The 19,478-nt window shown below is 42.4% G+C and overlaps 1 long non-coding RNA gene across 1 annotated transcript; it reads right to left on the minus strand.

Annotated features, from left to right (window-relative positions):
* Positions 1–17,526: 17,526 nt before the first annotated feature.
* LOC119653259 lies at positions 17,527–18,394 on the minus strand. Its single transcript, XR_005249665.1, has 3 exons — positions 18,264–18,394; positions 17,742–17,980; positions 17,527–17,654 (listed from the first exon to the last, which is right to left on the minus strand). It is a non-coding gene; the product is annotated as an uncharacterized LOC119653259 (long non-coding RNA).
* Positions 18,395–19,478: the final 1,084 nt, after the last annotated feature.

The following is a 19,478-nucleotide window of genomic DNA, read 5'->3' on the forward strand; positions in this document are numbered from 1 at the left end:
GGTTTAAAAGTGTCAATTTTGACTTGGAAGACGAAGAGCGCGCCGGACGGCCAACAATTTTTGAAGATGAAGAATTAGAGGCATTGCTCGACCAATCCATCGCAAACGCAGGAAGAACTTGGAAAAACACTTGGAGTCACTCAGCAAGTCATTTCCCACCGTTTAAAAGCAATGGGAATGATCGGAAAGGTCAGAAATTGGGTTCCGTATGAACTGAAGCCAAGAGACGTCGAACGCCGTTTTTTCACGTGCGAACAACTGCTTCAACGACAAGAAAGGAAGGGTTTTCTGCATCGAATAGTTACTGGCGATGAAAAGTGGATCCATTACGATAATCCCAAGCGTCGGGCAACGTGGGGATACCCCGGCCATGCCTCATCATCGACGGCCAAAGCGAATATTCATGGTGAGAAGATCATGCTGTGTATATGGTGGGACCAGCTGGGTGTGGTATACTATGAGCTGTTAAAACCGAACGAAACGGTCACGGGCAAACTCTACCGACGTCAAATGATGCGTTTGAGCCGCGAACTCAAGAAAAAACGGCCGCAATAGCAGCAAAGGCATGATAAAGTTATTTTGCAACATGACAATCTCGTCCACATGTTGCACAGCCCGTTAAAACATATCTAAAAACGTTGAAATGGGAACTCCTACCCCATCCGCCATACTCTCCAGACATTGCTCCTTCTGATTACTATTTGTTCCGGTCGATGCAGTATGGCCTGGCTGACTAGCACTTCTCCAATTACGACGAACTCAAAAAATGGCTCGATGAGTGGATAGCGGCCAAGCCGGCCAATTTTTGGCGCAATGGTATGTATGAATTGCCTGAAAAATGGAAGAAAGTTGTGGCTAGCCATGGGCAATACTTTGAACAATGAATGTATAACCAATTTTTCACAATAAAGCTTCAAATTTAAACAAAAAACCGACAGAACTTATTTGTAGGCCTTATACTTTCAACATTGGGGCCAATGTGTGCCAATGATATTTCCAGGCATTAACCACTTTCCCATAAACTATAGCAATTGTGTTAAAAAATTAAATAAAAGGTAATTGGTTAATGAAGTAATAACGCCTGTACAGATATCATATTTCTGACCATCTTTAAGCTTTTCAAAATAACCTAGTAAATGAAAAAAATTATTTTATCTTGGAATATGAATGGTTTTAAAAAGTAGTTAGTTTTCATGTACAAATATGAATATGGAGGCTATGGATTTTAAATCTCCAAATGGTAAGAAGTCGATCATGAGCAATAAGCGTGCGCCGAGGTTTACCAGATTCACGTCCCTCTACAAAGAAATCTGTAGAAGACATGCTTTCCGACTCAATGGAAAGCTTGAACTTAGTGTCTGCGGAGAAGCCAGCCAAAAAGGAAAGTACGGCAACTAGAAACTGCAAATCAGACAAACGGTCGGCACGTTCGAGGTACCACACTACGTTTACACCTGTAAATGGAAGAGGAAGGCTCGGCAGAAGAAAACTTCAGCCACTAAGGAGTAAGGACTACACGCTGCATCCTGCCTGTCAGAAGCTTCTCTTCCACCCTTACCGAGAACAGCGGAAGAAGTGGAAGCTAATGACGTGGACGCAACGCGTTTAAAGCCAGTATGTGAAAATGGACCCAAGCGGCCCGGACACCGTGAACCTGGGAAAACTTCGACCGCGGCAGAAGAAAGAACTACGAAGGAAGCTGAAGCACTTAGGAAATGAGGACCATTAGGTGGGGCACTGTCCAGAGAAATCGAACGTGTGGACGCGAAATCTCTGGCGGAAGATGGGGACACACTGGGGTCCAGGGTGAGATCCACGCTGGATGCACCAGACTCTTCAGTCAGCGGTAATGTATACATCTGTGGTGGACAAGGTTTTATTATGCTCCGCAGATGGTGATCAAATTAGCGAAAGAAATCTCGACGAAGCTAGTTCATCCCATAGGAATACGGACACGATGCCGGGAAGGAAGATGACGTATTTCTAAGCTGCAGTATAATTTTTGACCGCTACCGTGGGAACTTCCTGCAAGGAAGGCAAAGTGTCGAATCCTCCGGGAATGCCTGTAAAAAAAAATGCTGGAGATCGGAACGAAACCAAGATTTAACAATCAAGGTTTTCATGATGGACTCCTCCATTTGGAGTGGACTGATGGTGCCGCCTTAAAGTCAGTCCAGCAGGTAATCTTGGCCTTGAGTTGTGGTGGTCGGCGTAAGCTCACTATTGTGAACACTGAGTTACGCAGGACAGAACATATCGGACCTTGGTTACCTGGTCCTCGAAGGAAGGCAGGGGACGTCACTCGCATGTTGGGAGAACGGTAAGATGGTTTCTGCTTGATATTTGAATTGGACCAAAAGAGTCTGAATGTGCTCAGAGACAGTCACCATATAGTGCTCCAGTTTTCCCAGATAAATTGAAATTCAATCATATCAGGAAGCTGTACAGCATTATCTCCATTTTAAGAGCGATGTACAATGATGTCCTTCGACTCACATAAGCAATTTCAGCATCTTCTATGCGCTTTCCCACAATGGAGTTGCGCGCGGAGGATAGTGTATACAGTGGTGGAACCCCCGTATTGAGACTCGTACTGGCGAAGGGACTACAGAGTGAGTCTTACCTGCTAGTAACTTCTCCTACACCTTTTACGAAACAAGCGGAAGAAGGGGAAGCCAGAGACGTCAACGAAACAGACTTGATGCCAGTTCGTGTGATCAGATCATTGCAAATGGGGAAATAGCAAACCAGTAGTAGTGTTAAGTTGAAAACAGATAAATGCTCTGCATGATGAAATGAGACCTTTCATGGATGAGGATATCGGAACTGCTGTACTTCCAAGTGCAGCTATTCTCAGAGAAATCAAACACGAGCGGTTCGAGTCTCTGGCGGTGCGGGCGAGACCCCGTCACACGGCGACCGCTGTATACGCTTCTAACGGTCTTCCATTAGATATTAGACTAAGTTTATGTTGATAGACATAAAGATTGGACAAATTAACCTATAGCATACCAAAGCTCCTCCTATCTCCTGGTAGCGAGGCAAACAAGACGGATTTCCCATATATTTTTCTAGTGATTTAATAAAATCTGTAGCATTGGATCAGTAAAAGGGGCTATGACCTTTTACGATGGAAGATCCATAGGACCGAAAGCTTGTGTCCTGATGTCAAAACGGAAGGAGGCAACCATGCTGAGAAAGTTCTGTTCTCAGGGCCTAGTTACGGTCGTCGTACATGACCAGATTAATGATGAGAGGAAAAACATCATAGTTGCCTCTGCTTATTTAAACTATGATTCTTTGCGTCCTTCACCGATGCAAGAACTAAAGGATCTAGTAACGTGTGTATAATCAAGTTCAATCAAAGTTCGAGACCTTTTAAAAGGTTACTATGCGAAAACTTAACATATCTGTTGAGAGAGTAGCAAATGTAATCTAAGAGGAGAGAAGCTGCAGTCATGAGACCGACGAGATTGATAAGACTGATTAGACCCCACCCTGACCAATGTGCGCGGCAAGATAAAAGCAACAGAATCACTCTCGAAACCATTTGACATCAAAAACGAGCTAACACAAGGGGATACCCTATCTTGCCTCCTCTTTAACCTGGCTCTGGAAAAAGTGATTCTCTTTAAGTCCACCCAACTGCTGTCCTATGCTAACGATATCGATATCATGGGAAGAACGACCCGAGACGTACAAACTGCCTTCTTCCAGATCGAGCAGGCGGCGTTAGATCTTGCGCTGCACATTAATGAAGGCAAGACGTCAGCACCAAAAACCAACCAGCCAACCAACAAAATCAAACTTCACTGGTCAAACGAGAAAAATAAAAATAAGAGACTACAACTTTGCGTCCACTGATAATTTCTTGTATCTACGGTCGAAATGCACAACCGATAACAATGACACGGTTGTTGGCAGCCAACAGAGCATTTTTCAGTTTACAAAAACTGTTCCGGTCGAAACGTTTCATTATAGGGTCAAAGCTCTTACTGTACAAGACAGTTCTTATGTATTCCTCGGAGACTTGGGTTCTTAGCAAGAACAATTGGCCGCGTTCGAGAACAGAGGAACGAGGACGCAAATTGGGATTGTTCCATGTCAATATTCTTTCTCTTTATGGGAGTGCTACATGGAAAGTGGCCACTGCCGCTACTCGATAGCTCAAGGATTTCGTTAACACATGTCTGCATTATGTCATAGAGATATTCTGACCTGGGACAATAACAAAGAACTTTCCCGGCTTACGGACCAATGCTTGTGGACGAGTAGATGAGATGATGAAAATGGCAGTGGACAGGTCATACAATGAAAAAAGGTGACCATCCCATACCGGGGTATGCCCTGCACCGAAACATACTCTCCCCGTGTGGTCCACTAACGATGTTCTCGTAATTAATCAGTCTTAATTTTGAATGAAACCGCTTTTCAGTTTCTGAATTGCATTCTATTTAAATTAGACCTCTTCCTGTTATATAAGTGCCGACTAAAAATCTCAAATGATTTTAAATCTACGTAGTGATTAAAAGAAAGTTTGAAAAGTTCGAAAATTGTTTAAAGGGTTCGCATTCTGTTCGGTTTTTGGTTTTCTCCTTCCTACATATTTTATTTATTTTTTTGCTTGAAATGTCGAGTAAATATCTAAACTATAATAGTTTTGATTTTACAGCGTTTAAGCCCTCATTATGTTCGGCACACATCAAAGTATTTTCAAATGTAAAACGTTCGATAGCGACATAACAATGAAGAAAAATAGATAAAAGAATCGCTAGAGAAAAAAAAACTGGCTTCTGCGCTTAAATTAGAAAATGAGAGGCACATATACCCTCAAATCGCGTTGTTTTGATGCGCAATATAGAAATCGGGAAGAAACTATTAGACCGACTCTCTTCAAATTTCAAAAGCATACTTCTTAACCATTTACCTATTGCCTTGATCTTGCTATTGCAACACATAATTAGTTTTTGTCAATCCACCAACCCTTTTTCCAAAGAAAAGCCAAAATAGATACCCCTGTGTTCAAACGTTTGCCAAATTCCAGAAAATTTCTTTTTATTTAAAATATAGTCACTGCAATAGATTACAACCTGAACTAACAGAATTTTAAAAAAATATTATGCTTAAATTTAAATTTTTTAATTTCTATTTTTCATCGGAAACTGCTGAAATATTGGGCCGTCATTTCAAATTTTTTTATCACCGAAACTGTGTGATAAATGATAATCTCAAATTTCGAATCGATAGCTTCCGTCAGGCTTTTTTTCTTGCTTTGTGGACTAGTGGACAGTGAACTACCCTTTAAGGAAAGTTCACAGAGGTTTGAAGTTGGTTTTTTCACAATTACAAAAAAAATCAACCTTCAAGTCTATTTAGATAGCAAATATGCACATATTTCTTGAATAGATTCAGACGAACACATCATTCAACATTCGAAATATTCATGGACATCCAAACTACACACATATATATCTAGTATACTCTATCTGTATGTAACTGAGCATTACAAATTGGATGAATGGCAGTTTTGCGAATAATTTCAAAATTTATCCTGACATTCATTTCGTGCAAGTTTATATTAGTCAGCAGTTTATCAGGTTGTTAATTTTCTCGTTTTAACACAATCAGCAAGTTGTCTACGCTGTTTTCGATTTCGTGTCCGGCACGAAACATTTCCAGTGGGCATTATTGGCGACAGCTATAATTATGACATTGATATGGTTATCATTACTTTCATAGAGTTTTCCAAATAATAATGAATGAAATTCAGTAACTCCATGCAATTATATCTACTATTTCGACAGCATCGTAATATCTGATCCTGTCACAAAAAGTTAAGTTCAAGCTCCGTAAACGAATATGTGATTTGCAAAATTATCATAATGGTATTTGGGGTTTCATGGGAAGCTTAAAAATCAAATTGTTTCTAAATTTGAAGGGATTTTAATGTATCATACATACATATATTCCTTTACTTGCAGTATTCATATAACTACATATCCGCTCATATGGAATGTTAATGAGAATTTCGTTCCAAATTAGCTAGCATTTGAATAAACAAATAGTTAAAGGATCTTAATTATTTAGGAGAGTAACAGATATCAACAAATGACTTCTCTTGCTATTGTGAAAGCCTCTGATTTTAATTTATAAGATAACTGTTAATTGGCTTCAAACTAGATTTAAATATGACTATCAAAGCCGTTTAACAATTGATCAAAAAGTATTCCAACATTTATCGCCACCGATCCTTGAGGAGGGAATGCCATGTGCCGGGACTGAGAAACCGATTTCATTTCAGCAATTGTATCCAAATAGTGTAAAATGTTTAGGCAAAGTGATTTTTCGATATTCCAAATAATTCAGACATTACAATGTTAAATAAGTAAGGTGACGTACTTCACGTTTCTGTCGATTCCCCGGTCGGAACACTTCTCGGCTGACTTTGCTAAGAGCGGGAGAATTGAAGCCAAGCAGCAAAAATCGGCTTCACATGACTTTCTAAATAATTGAAGGTTAACAAACCAGGTACAGTGTGTTCATTAAAATGTATACATCATAATTCACTATTTTATTAATTTAGAAAAGAGGTAATCAGGATTTAAATTCTTTAGTATAAAAGCAAGATCGCAATTACATTTTCATTTCAGTACGTGTTAACGTAGAAGAAGTAGCTAGCTATTTGGAGAGAATGAGGGGCAAGTGCAAAAATCTTTATGGAAAAAGGACATTAAATTGTCATTAAAAAGAATCATTCAAAGACTTTGAGAATCCGATATTTCTCACAAGGTTATGACGAGAAAACCTACACTGTCAACGGAAGTAGAAACGATTTTGCAAATGGACTTTTAAACATCCAGCAGAGGTCCATGTTTTTAGATGCTTTCCTTAGTATTTCATGATTTAACCAGATACTGTGACGCAGAGTTTATGGTGAAATTATAACATAAAGTATTGTTGAAGTATACGTTAAGAAAAGAACTAGGTGTTTTTCCTTATACTGTAAATATTTTTTTTATTTTTTTTCCCCGGATACAATTGTTTCGGAGACCACGTGCCTCCTTGCTCAGTGCTAGTACCAAGTAGGTACGTGGTCTCCGAAACAATTGTATGCGGGGAAAAAAAAATTTTAAAAGTATAAGGAAAAACACCTAGTTCTTTTCTTAACTTATGTACCAACTGTGAAAAAAAACGTGGACACACTCTCTCACACTCTCTTACTGAACACATTCTGTATCAGATAATATATATATATATATATATACATATATATGGTTAGTGGGGCATGGCCTGTCAACCACGCCACGCGCCATCGGTTGCGATTACCTGAAATGGCCTTTCGTTATCCCCACGATTTCCCGAGACGCATGCACTCCTCTCTACTATTCTGCCCCAAGTACACTTGGGACGAGTTACTCGTCACCCATCTTGGAAGAGTGGATTCCACTGCATGGCGTAGCCAACAATTAGATTGTCATCCCTCCTTGATGTTTGACCTACTCACTGCCAGTTCCTCTTTCCGATCACAGTGCATACGAGTGGCAAGGCTGTGCGCCGACCAAGCTGTTCGTTTGAAATAGTGTCAGGCCAGCGTACTACGGTGACACATCGCAGATAAGTGTTGACGAAGGCTTAGAGCCTGTGAGTAACGCTGTTTACTTGCTGTGCGCTCCTTCCCAGACAAAGCAGCAAAAGCGGATCTAGCGCTGTTAATGTAATCGGGAAACATCCAGTTCGGTGCCATCATCAGCAGAAATCAGACTTCCTAAATATAAGCTTGTTGCTTCAAAAAATAGACTTTTTTTATTTTTTTAATCGATGGGTATATCGTCTTAGAATATTGTGTCAAAGTTTTGGAGTCAATTGCGAAAATTTTGAAGTGACACTTATGCCGCCTGGAAGCAGCTCGCCCTAAGCTGGCTACACCTTAACAATAAATTTTAAACGGCGTTTTCTCGAAACTATTTTTTCTTTAAATTGGCGTGCAAGATTACTAAAAAACTAGTGAACGGATTTTCTCCACCTATATTAGCATTCATTTTAAAAAGTATAAAAAATTATTAAGAAATAATGGTCTGTCGCTGGAAGTAATTTTTATTCAGCATAGATCGATATTTCGAGAACAACTTGTGCCCTTCTTCAGTGCCGGGTGCATAATCTTATGGCCTGAACACATTGACGACTCTATTGAACTAGAATCACTGAAAACAAATAGTCGAAAATTTGTCGTGAAAATTCAAATTTTTTTTAGGAGGATTTATGATTCCACACCAGAATTGGGGCCTAGATCGTGCACGTCAATTAGGATGCGACGACCGTGAATAACTTTTCTAGCCTTAAATTTTTAATGTTGTAAATTTTTTTTTTTTAAAAATCAGATGACATTGACCTCATTGTTGAATGGCACTCCCTTGTCGGGACAAAAGACTGACGAATTCACCACGAAACGCCTCTATAGACATCGAAAATGGCATAATAGGGAACCGCCGCCGAAGAGAAAAAGACAGATGATAAGAAGAGACAAGGGAAATATGCCGCAAATTACCCAACAAGAAAAAATCCATGAAGTGGTCACCAAACGGATCAAGCAGCGTCGAAAAAAGGCCGAAATACACGGAATAGACAACAAGTTTGTTAACGTGGGCAATGGACCTATTGTAGGTAGACTCAAGATAAACTAGGACCATAAAATTAGCGCGGAATAGAGTGTGACAAGACAAACCGCAACGTTTTTTATCAACTAGAAGACAATGGAGTATAGATATCTATTCGGCGAGCGAGAACTGGGGCAAACTAATAAGAAAAATGCGTTCTGTGGGACAGTTCAGGGCATTCTAGCCGCAAAAGCAGTAGTTCCCAGCCTAGGTCCCATCCACACCCTCTATTTAAAGGATCTGGACTGCCGCACGAAGAAAAAAGACGAGAAGGAGGTGATAGGTTCTTTGCAAGAATTGCGGTCTACAGTTTCTTGTTCCTTAGCAAACAGTACCGAGATAATGATTCGCCATCATGGTACCAGATACATCGGTTCTGCTGCCACCTGGGTGAGAGATACGGTCAACTTGCAAGTATAGGACTATGGCAGAGGAGATGCCTTCGTTTCGAGTTCTTTGGGCAGAACTGCAGCCAATCTGGGTGAAAGGTACGATCAGCTTGCAAGTATGGTTCCATCGCAGAGGAGATGCCTTCGTCTTGAGTTTTTTTGCAGAACTGACCAATTTCAGCGTTTATCTTACATCGAACGAATCAACGCGCTCTTTTCGTAATGGAGATTTGTAGGTGGCGGAGATTTAATGGCGAAGCCCTCGAAAGAGGCATGCCCCAACCAGATTCGCAAGGCACAACAACATCGGATAGTGCCCCAGAATGGAACTTTATGCCTTAAAAATCGATAGCACTTCAAGAAATTCTGACGTCGTGGTTGCTAGAGCACTATCCCTGATTTGATCTTTGCTACAGAGTCGTTAGTATCCGTACTGTAGGTACTGAAAGATTTCATTATCAGTGATAACCAGTATATGTCATTCGAAGTGGCAATCAGGTTTGTCAGTGTTCTGACATCTGACACATATCTACCGAATGGTACAATAGAAATAAATGAGCCACTAGACCCAGGCGCGTGGAGAACTGCGACTGAATCATAAGCGATGCGTCGACGGTCAAAACGACGCTTTGTCGCTGCAAGTTACTTGTAATCTGGTGGACGACTAAATTTGTAAGTCCACAAAGAAATTGTCTGATGCTTTCCCAGCACAGCATGAGCAGAAAAGTAAAACTCACGCTGCTGGCAGGACATTAACAGGAACCCAAGGGGCCTCGTGTATACGTTTGTTAATAGAAAATTCGATGCTCATCAATAAATCTGTTCCATGGAAGCGGTCAAGATCGAGGAAATTGTGCGAGTGCTTCCTCCTATCTACTCTACTCTAGCGTGTGCTATTAATTAGAAAGGCAGTACTGACGAATTTCCACTTTTCACTGTAAAAACCTGGAAGAGGCCGTCTTGTCCAAGAGGAGCAAAAAAACCGTCAGAAGCGGATGGTTTTTTCAGCAAAGTCTTGAAACTTATTTTCAAGTATAAGCCATATTTTTTTACTAAGCGCGTCTAACGAATATTTAACAGCGGGTGTTTTTCTCTTCCGCTGGAAAGCTGCGAGGTTCGCGCTGATAAGCAAGAGCAAAAACAGCCTGGAGACGGTGTTAGCTCAGTGCTACAGGAAACTTCCCACCACAATAATATGCTTTTAGAGCAAGGCGGTCTACACTTGATGTGATTGAGGAAGTACCCTAAACGATGAGACTTGCTGAGCTACACAGTCGGCACTGTCGACGAGTGGTGTTCTTTGTGACGCTGGATGCAATAAAAGGCCCATTTTCCTTCTTTTCGGTTCGGAACTATGGACTGTCGCTCGCAATATGGAGATGTACTTCAAGGGCTTGACGCAAATAAAGTGGCCAGAAGCTTTGCCAATTATGACGTCCTATCGTATCTTTCTCAGCCAGCAATAATAGTGATAGGAAGAGATATTCAGTTCGCTCTCAATGTTGCAGAGCGAAAGTCTATACACTTAAGAACAAGTCGGGAAACCGGAAGCTGGACGCTTCAGGTACGAAAGGTTTTGTGTATTTCTTAATACGTAGCACGTAATATATGCATATATTATGTGAGAATATCCACTTTCGGATGATATTGACATTCATAGTCTTGAATTTGCAAAGAAGCGACAACTTTGACGTATTATAACTTTGTGAGTAATAGTGCGATTTCCACCAAACTTGGTAAGATTATGCTCTATATTATATCCTATATTATTGCGAAATTTCGTAGTCCTAGCATGAACTTAAGGGGGGTCTTGCAGCGAATTACTAAAAATTACAGTAATATACTATTATTAACTTTATTTGTGCAGATATCAGTGTGGAAGGTATTTTGGAGCCCAGGCACCATATAGTGGCAGCCTCTTGATTTTTTTCAGATTTTTCGGTTGGGTAGTTTCTGAGAATGGCCCCCGTAAATGAATGGTCACTTTCCACCCCCCTCCCTCCCTACCTTTTCAACAAATGTCAAAAATAAAACCGTCTTCGAAAAGTACTAACCGAGACCTTTAATTTGATACCCCACATGGCTATATTTGATGAAAAAAAAATTTACACCCCCCTTTTGCATGTATGGGGACCCCCCCTTAAATTCATCATTAAAGGATGTAACTCACTGTATGCGTGAGCGTTCACAGTTCCCAGCTTTCCACCAAATTTGGTGTCAATCACTGCAACCGTTTCCGAGAAAAATGCGTGTGACGGACAGACAGACAGACAGACAGACAGACAGACAGACAGACAGACAGACGGACAGACAGACAGACAGACAGACCTGTGAGGAGTTGCCAGATCTCCCATCAGGCGCGACCCCAGGTGGCGGATAGGGGCATACCTATTGATGCGTAAATATGTGTTCATGCACTTTTCTTTTCTGACTGTGTATGGGCTAGTGTTTGCTCATCTCTGGTGCGTGGACCAAAATGGCTATGGGAAGGATACCCAGAACATAAAACCACCATGGAAGACGAGAGAAGGAGTAAACTTACGGTGCAGGGGCTCGGAACCCCAGTACCGGCGGCTTTTGGGAGTGAGCAAGCGGGCTCCCGGTCGTCGATATCCCTCGACCGCAGTGCCTCGGTGGTGGACAACTTGGCCACCTTGGCATATAATGTTACAAGCGATTTGGATCTGGAGAAGGAAGTGTTCAAGCGAAGTACGACCTTACCGAGAACACCAGTAGCAAGAACAACCAAGGATGAACTGAAGATGGATCGTTGGACGACAAAAACTGTAACAACACCCACAGCATATATTCAAGATGCGCGACAGCAAGAGGTGCTCCAGGAACAAGATAAGGATCCATTCAAAAGAAGCTCATCAACTTTGAGATCTCCACCAATGCTAAAGGCGATGAAGGAAAAAGTACAGGCAAGATCAATAACTGGCAAAAGTGAAACAGCGTATAAAAGGAATAACCCTGTCGGGGCTTATAAGGAGCGGAGTCCCGATCCGGAGGAATTACCCTTCACCCAGCTTGGGGCAAAGATAGTTGAGCTGTCCGAGTTTATCAAGGACAAGCACAACGTGCACCAAGCCATAAAGAATATGGTGAGGGCCATTAGAGTCCTCTATAATAGATCACAGATGGAGGAGAAGAATAATAACAACACGCCGAACCCCGCTGTGCCAACAGTATCACAAGCGACCCAAGTGACGCCTAACCGTACTACCATCGAATCCCAGCGAAATAAGCGAGTACGTGAAAAAGAGGGGGATCCTTTAAATAATCAGCAGGCGCCTAAGAGAAAAAAAGGCGGACATGACATCCTGAAAACCAACACCAACAGTTCAGAAGGAGGAAAGCATACAGCGAATCTAGGAAACTCGACCAGCGTTGCGAAGCCCAAGACGAACGAAAACGATGGATGGACTAAAGTAACCAACAAAAAAGCGAAACGGAAAGCAAAAGTGCGAACTCGTCCAGATGCGATTGTTATCTCCAGTAAGGGCAATTTGTCCTACGCGGAGATACTCAAAAAGGTCAAAGCTGATCCCGACCTAAAAGATTTGAGCGGAAATGTGAACAGAATCCGAAGAACCCAGAAAGGGGATCTCATGTTCGAGCTGAAAAGATCCAGCGGTGGCAAAACTGATGACTTTCGCACTCAAGTGAAAAACTCACTTGGGGAGAATGCCGCAGTGCGTGCCCAAAAACATGAGATCTATATACAATGTAAGGATCTCGATGAAGTTACATCGAAAGGAGAAATTTGTACTGCTCTGAAGGAGCAATTCAAGTTGAAAGAACTTACAGAGGAGTCTGTTGTCGGTCTACGGAAAGCCTATGGTGGCACTCAAACGGCCACCATACGAGTGCCAGCGGAGGCAGCGCAGATGTTGTTAGCTGCCGGAAGGGTTCGAATTGGATGGGTTGTTTGCCGTTTAAGGGAGCAAACTTCACTAAAGAGGTGCTTTAAATGCCTCATGTTTGGGCACTTCGCGAAGGCATGCACCAGCAACATTGATCGGTCCGATCGATGCAGAAGGTGTGGGGAGAAAGGCCATATTGCCAGAGAGTGCAATAGGGACCCCAAATGCCTATTGTGCGTAGCCAAAGAGGGACAGGATAACCGGCATATTGCCGGAAGTGCCAAATGTCCGGAATTTAGGAAGGCGCTCACTGCAATGAGAAAATGAGGTTTATTCAAATAAACCTCAATCATTGCAGGGTCGCTCAGGATTTACTTGAGCAGACCACGTTCGAATCTAAGATGGAGGTTGCCATCATAAGTGAACCGTACCGAAACCGCCACGGTGGCGTATGGGTCACAGATTCGACTGGAGGAGCGGCGATATGGGCTTGTGGTCGACAAGCCATACAATGTACTGCAAGTCAGGCAGCCAGTGGCTTTGTGTGGGCGAAAATAAGTGGTGTATATGTATACAGCTGCTACGCCCCACCAAGTTTGACACTGCCTGAATTCGAGCAAATGCTTGATAATCTTGTTCTCGACGCAAGGGGACGAAGTCCAAAGGTGATTGCTGGTGATTTCAATGCTTGGGCCCAAGAGTGGGGTAGCAGAGAATCAAATGCTAAGGGGCGCAGTCTATTAGAGGCTTTTGCGCAGCTGGACATGGTTTTGGCTAACGAAGGTGCCGTAAACACCTTTCAGAAAGGGGGGTCAGGGTCGGTTGTAGACCTGACCTTTATCAGCCCTGCGCTGGCGCGTGGCATGTCCTGGTGCGTCAGCGAACGCTACACCCACAGCGATCACCAAGCAATCTTCTTTGAGACATGTGTCGAGCCACAGGGCAAAGAGCTATCATGCCCGAAACCGAAAAAGGTTTCAGGCTGGTCCGCAAAATCTTTGGATGAGCAGACCTTCTTAGAGGTGTGGTTAGATCAACCTGATATAGCGGGCGCCTCTACGGAAAGAGCCGTCCATCTGGCACAATGCATCGCCAAAGCATGTGACGCGTCTATGCCTAGGAGGTGCTCATTCCCCAGTAGAAGACCAAACTACTGGTGGAATGATGAACTGACCGGTCTTCGATCAGCCTGCCACCGAGCCAGAAGAGCGGCTCAGAGGTCGGTAGGTAGAGTCGATCAGGGGCAGAAAGAGTGCGCCTATAAGGCAGCCCGCAAAACCCTCAAGTTCGCCATCCAGCGAAGCAAGACAAAATGCTTTAAGGAGCTCTGCTCAGAGGCGGACATCAACCCGTGGGGGAGTGCTTATAGAATAGTGATGGGACGATTCAGAGGCCGCTCCTCTCCGCAGATCACGTGTCCCACCCTCTTGTTGAAAATCATCCAGGGGTTATTCCCCCAGCAAGAGGAGAGCACCGACATATTCCAATCACCTCTGAATGTGACGGCAATTCCTCCAGTCACCAGAGACGAGCTGCTGGAGATCTGCGGCAGAATAGGAGACAATAAAGCGCCGGGCCTGGACGGAGTGCCGAATAAGGCCCTTAAGCTTGCCGTGAAATCCAGGCCGGACATGTTCGCTGAGCTGTTTGAAGCGTGCATGTCCGAAGGAATATTTCCGGCGGCTTGGAAGCGACAGAAGTTGGTACTTCTGCCTAAGCCTGGTAAACCTCCAGGTGAACCATCGTCATACCGACCCATATGTCTTTTGGACACGGTGGGGAAAATGTTAGAGCGGGTAATCTATAATAGATTACTCCCAGTTGTTGAGAGCCAAGGCGGCCTTTCAGATCGGCAGTATGGGTTCCGAAAAGCCAGATCAACCATTGATGCCATCAAATTGGTTACTGGCTTGGCCGAAGATGCAATTCACGGAAAGGGTAGTACCAGCAAATATTGCGTGGTAGTAACCCTCGACGTGAAAAATGCATTCAATTCGGCCAATTGGAATCTAATACGCAACTCCCTAGCGAAGATTGGTATTCCCGCCTATCTCGCTGCTATCGTCGATAGTTACTTAACTGAAAGGAGGCTATGGTATGACACTGATGACGGACCGCAGGAGTACGTTGTTTCCGCCGGTGTCCCACAGGGCTCCGTATTGGGCCCACTACTGTGGAACATCATGTACAACGATGTACTTAATCTTCCCCTTCCGGAGGAAGCCACAGTGGTGGGTTACGCTGACGACATAGCACTGGTTGTTGTCGCAAAGCATCTTGAAGATGCTGAGTTATACTCAAGCGAGGCAATCAGTGCTGTCAAATGCTGGTTGGAGAGCTCTGGTTTGACGCTTGCGGAGGAAAAAACAGAAGCGGTCCTCATCACGAAGCGCCGGAAGAGAAATTACGCCTGTGTTAGAATCGGGAATCATATCATCACTTCCAAGCCGACCATCAAATACTTGGGGGTGGTGATAGACAGGAAGCTCAGCTATAAGCAACACTTACAGTATGTTTGTGATAAATCATCCACTGCTAGTATGGCCCTGGCGAGGATGATGCCGAACGTGGGAGGGCCACGGCATACCTCTAGGTTGCTTATAGCCAGAGTGGTGACCTCGATCATGCTCTATGCAACTCCAGTTTGGAGGGAGGCGTTGTGGATGTCAGGGAATGCTACCAAACTGAGTTCAGTCTACAGGAGGACAGCCCTGAGGGTATGCTCTGCCTTCAGGACTGTCTCAGATGATGCAGCATTCGTCATCTCTGGAATGATGCCGATTGACATCTTGGCAGATGAGATGGCGAATATATACAATGCAAAGCCAACCTCTTCCTCATCGCGGACGAAGAACGCTGAGAGGGAGAGATCCATAAATAGATGGCAACAGCGGTGGGAACGCTCGGGAAAGGGCCGGTGGACGCACAGGCTCATTCCTGCCATCAAGGAGTGGTTGGAGAGACGACACGGTGAGATTAACTATAATCTCACCCAGTTTCTCACTGGACACGGAGGATATCTCCAATACCTTCACAGGTTTAAATTGGAGACCTCACCCGATTGTCCAAATTGCAATGGAGTCCCAGAGGACCCAGAGCATGTATTCTTCCACTGTCCGAGATTTGTGGAAGAAAGGAGGAATCTAGAGGAGACTCTAGGAGAGGTGCTGGTACCAGAAAATCTGGTACCGAAAATGCTAGCACATCAAGAGAATTGGGATGCGGTCAACTCCATGATCGCATCTATTCAAGATAAATTGCGAAAGGCAGAGGAAAGGAGAAAAGCGCGGTCACGTGCGACGCGTATAGAAGAAAGGTGACAAAGCTAGAGTGAGCTGACTCCGCCCCGTGATGTAATACCTTATGGTGGTTCCGCGGGGCAGGGAGGGAGTCGGGGGTGGTTTTAGTGGGTAAAAATCCCACACGCTGGTGTGTCCAGACCAGTGTCTTTTTGAAGATTTCCACCTCCTCAACAAAAAAAAAAAAAAAAGACAGACAGACAGACAGACAGACAGACAGACAGTAAACCGATTTTAATAAGGTTTTGTGTTTACACAAAACCTTAAAAAGAAGCAAATAACGAAACCGTCACTTGTGAAGGAGTGAAGTTGACTATTACCTAATACAGCTAAATAGCAGGGGACGCGGAAACGGGTATTTTAAGTCTTTCTCGCACATTGTCTGGAAATGACGGTTCCCGACTGCATTTAATGCAAGGATGTGGTGGGTGATATCTGTCACATCTCTTGCTTCTACGGAAGGTGAATGCGCCATCGCCATCACATTTCGATGGAAGGGAGCAAGTGCCCCCGAACACCATAATTGAGAGCAGGCTGCAGAGAGGCGACACGGGCAGCCAAGTGGCAACGTTACATTCACAGGATTCTTAAGGCCAAAAAGAGGGAGAGGGAGATGTAGACAGCAGGATGGTTGAAAGTCCCTGAACCTTATCACATGGTTCCGAGTAAGTGTTATACACCCAACAGCGGGGTATTTTAGCCGGTAGTATTTCTGAGACTATGTGCATAAATGCATTTCACCTCCCTACCCACAAAAAAAATATACATTCACTTAAGACCATATCGATTCTGCAAGACCACAATACCTTGCAACCCATTAATAACCTAACAGTTATTATTCAAAGTCATCTGCCCGTCATTTGCAAACTTAATTCCACTTTGGAATATTTATTTATTTAATATTTTCAAGACACCTTAAGCCAAATAACTATAGCGCGTTTTATTTAGTCAGTGTAACACATGAAGCTAGAGTTAATTCGAAATTAAGGAAATCCAATCTGAACTAGCATGTATTACTTTACATCAAGCTAATTCGCCTGCATGAAATTTTGCGGTGAGTTTAGGCACATTTGTCAAAATGGATACTTCGATCACCACGATCTATCAACGTCTCAATATCATTTGAAGAAATACTTGAGACTTTTTGGTTATTACCTTCAATAATAAATCCTGAATAGATAAAATTATTTTAAATAATTGTATATGTATGTAAATTGAAAATTAAATTATTATTTACCCAATATCCAGTTATTTTCTATAATGCATTATAAAACATGATCAACTTCTGCTAAAAAAAGATGAAAAACTATCCTTTCCTGTTCCCTTAGTAGAAACCGTAATTCACAACTACTTCTATTTCCAAACGTTTTCGCTTTCCCATTGTATTTTCCACCATCTCGTTATAATTGCCCAAAGGGTTGTTTTCTCATTCGCCTTTTATTTCAACTGAAAGAAATAGCAACAAACAAAGAAATCGTTTTCCCTTACAATTTTTTAATTCATTGAAAACAGGGATTATCCAACAATGTATACCTTACGAAAACCCAGCATTATTAGAACAACCGCACAATCCGGGGCACAACACAATTCTATGTTCCACAATCCTTTTGTGTACTTCCAACTAATGTCGTTCTTTTATAAAAGAGACGCATGTGTCTGTTCTTTAAATGAAACGACACCCTACACCATTGTGTTCTGCATGGTTTCAACATCTTATGCATTTCTTGGAGGACAATTTGTAGGGATAAACGGTGCTTTAATAGCAGACGAAACTAAAAGTTAATTTTCAGAAAAAAGTAGAGAATAAATTATAATCTTATTGAAATTAGTTGTATTTTCGGTGAATTTTTATTGGGCAAGCATTACCATTAGCATACCATGTATGAATCCCTAAGGTATTTCTATGGCTGTAATGTAATACCTATTCCATGGATACCTAGATCCAATTTTTCATCTTTACTACGCTTCCGATGTCCAAAATCAAGGATCCATTCCTAACCAAGTCCAAATAAGACAACTGACAGAAAACACAATCGTTTTGACACCAATGCTTACCTCAAAATTTGATATTAGATTTTCCCCAAGTTGCACTTCATCCCGTAAGGGAAATTAAGTTTCATTGTAGGGAGTCAGCGTCATCTGAATCTATTGAAAGAAGAATTGCATTCAGCAGGATAAAATTACACACGTGCCCAATGAGTTTCAGGTTTTGACAGTTCTCTTAATTTTTCTTGTCAATTATTATTGTAAACAAACAATATGTGGCCTTTGAAGGCAAGAGAGGGTACCTCTTGGCAAATTGAAGTGGCACCAAGCATAATCCACAATGGGAGCTTCACAAAATTCATAATTAATATGAAAAACCTAGACCGAAACTGGGAAGGTGAAATAACTTTGTTAAAAGGATATTTGGTCCAAGTGTAATCTCGCGGCATTTTTAGCGATTAAATTATTTGAAGTAATTAACACTTGCTTTTTCTATTCGCCAGTGGTATTTATTAAGCTTCAAAATACCGACAGGACTTGTAAACATTGATGAAGGGAACAAGTGGTGCCCGAAATATTGGTACTTGCAAGCTTAATAAATAGCACCATCAGCGGATAGAAAATGCAAGGCTTAATTATATCAAATTGGATACTTGGTTCTTCTAATGCAAATATTCTTGTTAGACGAATGTTAGAAAATTATTAGGTCTATTACAAATGCTCTTACGAGGACATCTTTCAGTCACTTTAATAAAGATAATATAAGTGTATAATAACGTCAGCCTTATCCAAAACTATTTTCTCCATTATTCGGTCCAAGAAACAACCAAATAGTTTGCTGCAGAGTTCCATCTGATATTGGAACATGCGATGCGAATTCTGTGGCAGTTTTCCCCCATAAGACTGACTTGACCCGTTCTGAAAATTGTGGCAGGGCTTCTCGAGATACCCTTTTTACAATTTCGACTTTAGTCTGAAATATTCATTCATCCTCCAGTTGAATAAGTAAGTTCATAAATGATGAGGCCTTTCCTGCCGAGACGCCTCCTATCTCTGAAAGCTCAATGATAGGTCTTTTCTATGTCAACTTTAATTTCCGTAATATAGTTACTTTGACTAGTTTAGTTCATCAGGCAACGAATTGCGTTCCTTTGCCATTCTTCGCCCTTATTTTGTCTAGGGAGATTAGTGTCAAGGAGGGCTGATGTTGTGGAGTTTTTTGCATGATGATCTTTAATTGGAAGCAAGGTTTGAGTCGCACAATGAAAAAGGGGATAATAGTTA

Source organism: Hermetia illucens, chromosome 3, assembly GCF_905115235.1.
Source record: "Hermetia illucens chromosome 3, iHerIll2.2.curated.20191125, whole genome shotgun sequence".
Taxonomy (NCBI): domain Eukaryota; kingdom Metazoa; phylum Arthropoda; class Insecta; order Diptera; family Stratiomyidae; genus Hermetia; species Hermetia illucens.